The 5,769-nt window shown below is 38.3% G+C and overlaps 1 pseudogene; it reads left to right on the forward strand.

Annotated features, from left to right (window-relative positions):
* Nucleotides 1–627: 627 nt before the first annotated feature.
* LOC122915797 lies at nucleotides 628–2,274 on the forward strand (annotated as a pseudogene).
* Nucleotides 2,275–5,769: the final 3,495 nt, after the last annotated feature.

Genomic DNA, 5,769 nt, shown 5'->3' on the forward strand with positions numbered 1-5,769 from the left:
AAGCAGATGCACACATTCAACGCAATTGAATGGAAGAAGAGTAAACTATAAATCTTCAAATAAAAATTTACTCAGGATAAACCCATATGGGTTATTTTAAGAAAACTGTCCCTTAACATTAATGATTTCCTATGATGAATTCCAACATAGTATGATACCCTAAACCCAAAGGGCACTGTTTTTGTAGCAGCATCTGCACTTGTTGCTGGTCTAAGGCAATGAGTGCTGGTGGTAGAACTGATAGGGAAAACAATGCCTCAGATAGATATTTACCTCAAGAAACAGGCAAGAAGCCTCATATCTGACCAGCAACGGCACATCTCTCTCAGCGGTGTATTCCAAACCATAATCTATCATGACCAAAAGAGCAGGTTGTTGAGGAATATAAACATAGGGCTGTCAGATTTAAAAAATAAAGATTTAGGACATTCAATTCAATTTAAATTTAGGTATGCAGTAGACAATTTCTCACTATAAGAATGTACTAAATATTGTATCCTGTATTTTATCTGGCAACTCTATATGATAGGCTTCCAAAGACAGATAGAGAATAGATAGAGAATAGATTCAAAGGCCAGGAAAATAGAACCCATTTTATCTATTTCAGAGAAAATTCGATACCGAAAAATGGTTACGTGGTTATTGGAAGGCCTAAGAGAACAAAAGGGAAATAGTGAGGTAACTTAGATATTAGTCACTGCAGGAAAGAGCTATGATCTGTAAAGCTGCGGGGCAGATGGGAGGGGTTGATTTCCCTAGAGCCCACAATGAACAGGAGAGGTTGCATGGCTATACCTAGACCTTGACAAGGGGCCTCGCCATTGATACTGTAGCATGGGAGAGGAAGTAACCAAATCAAAGTATGAACACTGGAGAAGGTTCCAAGTGGGGATAACAAGAGCACCAAGGGAGACAAAGGGCTGATTCTGACTGCTGACTGTAGGAAAGAGGCTCTTTCCAGAGTAGGTGTCAGCTACTGTTCTATTAACATGGATATCATTCCTCCTCCTCCAACTATTGGTAGAGCCTAGCCAGAAATCAGCTGGCAAGGAACTCTGAGAAATATCATTTCCCACTCCTTAAAACACACAGAGAGGCACAGAAAAGTGAATAGGGGCAGAAGGCAATTCCTCAAGCAAAGAGCATCTTTTTAAAAATTTGAACAAAAGAATAAGGTTCAGAAAAAAAGTTGAGAAAAGAGAAGTAATTTAAATTCCAAAATTAACAGACTAAAGAATTAACAGCTGAAGTGACAGAATTAATAAGAAAGGCAAAGACTCTAAGTATAAGTAATTTCATCAGAGTGGTTAGGATAATATTTCTCTTATAAAAAAGAATTAGGTTTCCTATAAACTGCAAATAAATTTAGTAAGGTAAAATTAAGATTATTTCAATTAACAGGCAGAAGAGAAAAATGGCCGATACCAGAAATCAAATTAATCAAATGGAAAAAGGTCTCAGAGAATTTTCTTAGTGTTATAAACACATTTTTAAAAAGATGGAAAGAGCTAGACTAGGCTGGGAGCCTCACCCAATCTGGTGGTCAAGTTTGCCGACTCTGACAAGGAAAACATGATCCAGTGAATGTGACGGATGGCTGGCCAGATGGGCGTGTTTAACCCCATGGCCATCCTTTTGGTGCCCATAGCACTGACACAGAGACACAGACATAACAGCAAGCAGTACTAATGACGTCAGTCAAGCAGGATGGCTATCTGAACCCCATGGCTACCTTCACTGATGCCCAGATGCAGCAGATGGTGACCCTCAACATGAATGGCCTGGTGCCTTCACACATAACTTCAGCCTCAGGCAGCAGCACCTCTTGGAGCATCACTTCACCAGCTGTGCATGGCTAGCATCCCATCCCCTACTGGGGTGAACCTCTCACCAACCTCTCCGAAACAGATCAGAGGGCAACTTGCAGTGCAAGCTGTGTTTACCAAAGGCATCCAGCCCTACCCAGCACACAGCCCAGCCAGTGCAGTCCCCTACACTGGAGTCAGAAGTATGCATGTCCAGCCGACCACCGTGCTGACTATGGTCAGGTAAGACAGGTCTTTCTGTCCTCAGTAAGTTCCAGTAATCTGCCAGCAATAGAGAGAAGGCTCCAACAAACAGGCCAACCAGGTCATGAGCAGCTTCCAGATGGGCATGAAGAGGCTCAAAGTGCAGCTGAAGCAGCCCAGAGAGGCCAATTACCCATACTTAGTTTCTGGGGGTCTATTTCCTCTGCTTGGGGGAGACCAGGACTCAAACAGGGCAGGAGGCTGAACAGGCTACACTAAAAAACAAGCCCCTCTCAACACAAACTAAAAATAAGAACCGTTGTCATACCAGCTAATATCAAGCAAGCTGGGACTCCAGACACACTCTGTGAATTGTAACATTTCATTAAGGAAAGTATAGAATCTGGGGGTTCAGAGGGCACATGTTCGGGTGAAAAATACATATGACATAAAGAAGATGATGGAGAAAACTGAGAAGGAAAAAAGCACAAAAAAGGACAATTTTACAACAAAATAATTTGAGACCAGATGGGAATGCTGAAGGGCTAGAACTGAGGAGAAATGCTGCTCACTGATCCCCAGGACTTTTCTAGCCTGTGGGCACTTGAGGCAGTCTTGGGCTGTGTGGCAGGCCTGGTTCCCATGGGGCAGCTGGGAAGACGCCGCTGAGCATCTCTGTTATTCCTTTAGCTTTGGGAGTAAAAGACCAAAGTTTTTATTGCAGATGTGTAGTTCTATGTCAAATAGAGGATGGGTGGACGAGATCCTCCTTTCTCCTCATCGCTGTTCTTGAAACAGCTTAGAGTGATTCCCTGAAAAATGTAATAAAAAAATGAAATTTAAAAACTAAAAAACAAAGCTTCAGTGCTTTTAAAACAACAAATTAATAGTTCTTAGATACTTTGAGAGGTCTTTGATTACCCTCAATCAAGTTTATGACACTTTCTTATGGTTTTCTATATTGTAAGTCTGGATGGAGCTATTAAGCTGAACAAATAGATGGATATTTGGGGAAAGCAGCAAAAATAGTAAAGCTCACTAACCATGCAGTATGAGAAAGGAGGAGGTTAAAAAAGGGACTGACAGGGGCGCCTGGGTGGCTCAGTGGATTAAGCCTCTGCCTTCGGCTCAGGTCATGATCCCAGGGTCCTGGGATGGAGCCCCACCCCAGGCTCTCTGCTCAGCTGGGAGCCTGCTTCCTCCCTCTCTCTGCCTAACTGTGATCTCTGTCTGTCAAATAAATGAATAAAATCTTAAAAAAAAAAAAAAGGGACTAACAAAACAAGATAATTGTGAAAAGTCTGTAAATGCTTCTTTCTCCTCTTAAAATCATAATAATTGTACATAATTTTTAAAAAGAAGTTTAAAAAATACCTATATAATAGGTAAACAATCAGAAAAAAACATTTTTTTAAATTAAAGGAAAAAAACAAAAACCTATAGATGTTAGCATTACTGCTAAAATCCCAGATGTCGTAGGACTGTACTTTTGTAGAGTTTTGACTCAGTGCTCATCTGTTCTCCCCATGAGTGCTGTCAGAAGTCCTTGACCCCTAAGACCAGGCCAGACTCATCCAGACTTACAGGCTCATGGGTGCCCACAGCTTGTGGAGGCTGCACAGGCAGAAAGGCCCACTGATAGCCCTCGCCTTTCTTACCCAGGATCTGGATACCTGCTCACCTTCTCTCCTCAATCCCTCAACCCCTTCCATATCACTCATCTTCCTTGCTTGCTCCAGAGAATTTCCAGGCAAGAGAGATCTGGGAACTTTCATCTTAAAACTAAACAATGCAAACACACACCTACACAAACCTTAAAGAAGAGAGGGAAAAATAAACAATCTTTGGGGAGTTTCTGGAAACCGTTTACAAGGAATTTTGAAAAACAGGAGTGTTTAAATGATGCTGGCTCAGTTTTTTGTAAATATGTTTGCATATTTTGTAGGACTTTTAATTGTAATATAAAAAAGACTAGGAAAATGATGTAATGAAAGCATAATATTTATTTTTAGTAAATGACTTTACAGCAGTTAAAAAAAAGACTTCTTAAACTCAGAATGAGAAGAAACGTTGAGTTGTTTAAGACACATATATTTTAAAGTACAGCACATTTATTATAATTTATTTGCACATTTGGTAAGACTTTCTTTGGCATTCTGCCTTGACAATCCTCTTCTCATTGATGTCTAGTTCATCTGGAAGCCAGGGCATCTCAGACCTACCATTTTTTTCTTTTTCTTTTTCTTCTTCTCCTGCTCCTTCTTCTCCCCAGCCTCCCCATTCCCTCCTCCCACTCCTCCTCTTCGTCTCCTTTTTCTTTCTTCCTTTTTCTTTCCTTTGTTTCCCTTTTTGACTTAGAAGAACAACTGTCCGTTTCCTCTTAGGCTTCCTTTAACTTTCTATTCCATTGGTTAGTTATTATTTTTAAAAGTGTCTTTTTCTTTCTCTTGGCTCCTTCTTTTAGGATGCCTAGAAGTAAAAAATAAAAAAAACAAAACAGTTAAAGTTTGGTACAACTACTCTCTTCGTACTTAACTCCCTAAAATTCAAGATCTTGAAGATCTTGAAATCTTCTAGACCCATTAGGTGGTATTTTCTTCTGGCTTAACTAAAAATAAACCACAGTTGAAGAGAAGAGAAGAGAAGAGAGGAGAAGAGAAGAGAGGAAAAGATAAAAGAAAGGAAAAGAAAATGGAAGAATTAAAGAAAGTAATGAAATATGGAGAATAGGTACAGAAATTCCAAAATCAATCAAATGTAGTCACAGAAGTAAAGAAAACAGGAAAAAGCAGATACAGAATTAAAAAAAAAAAAATCAAACAAACAAACAAAAAAAAACTTCTTAAAATTGAGGGAGATTTCAGAACAAAAGGGCACATCTAGTTCCAAGAAAGTGAGTATCATAGCCAATACATTTTGATGAAGTTTCAGAATCCCAAGAATAACAAATTAAATTTCCTAAAAGATTCCATGAACAAAATTCTAGTTTCTTAAAGAAGAACAAATATCAGACATTTTATCAACAACTCTTGCTGCCAGGAAACAATAGAAAATATCTTTAAAATCATAATACAAATTAATAACTAAATGTGCAACAGAACTGACATTCAAAATTAAGGAGAAATAAAATGAAATAAGATTTTGATTTATTTAAAAAAAAACTTTGAAGGAAATATACAAAGATTACTTCATCAAAATGATAATATCATAAGGAGGGAAAGATATAATTAAAAACTGGGAAAAAAGGGATGAACCAAAAAACCAATGAAACATAATAAAAGAAAATTAAGCAGACACCAGATAACATTCACAAAAGAAACTTTTCAATGGTGAGTTTATTAAGCATTAAAAGAAATCTTAGAAAAAAGGTTTTGATTTGTTGAACAAATTGGTAGAAAATGTAGGTAAATCTAAGGAGATATAATTCTGAATAGGACAAAATAATGATGCTTTGTTTGCTTTGTAAACTTAACAGTGAAACAGAAATAGCAATTGGAACAGCAAAGAAAACACCCAAGCAGTTAAGTTTCAACAAAAGTAAGTTATAAATTTTTCCTCCAACCCAGTCATGCCCAGAACATGACTGAAACAGCAGATCTCTCATAGACCTCTAATGGGTTTAATAGTTGTGCAAAAGTAATGGGGGCAGGGGCAAGAAAAAGGGAGTTTTCTAATAGCTCTAAGGTCTCAGAATCCAGAAAATCCCAGCGTATATTCTCCCACACACTGAGAAAATTGAGAGAAACAGGAAAAATAATCT

This window comes from Neovison vison, chromosome 1 (assembly GCF_020171115.1).
Source record: "Neovison vison isolate M4711 chromosome 1, ASM_NN_V1, whole genome shotgun sequence".
Taxonomy (NCBI): domain Eukaryota; kingdom Metazoa; phylum Chordata; class Mammalia; order Carnivora; family Mustelidae; genus Neogale; species Neogale vison.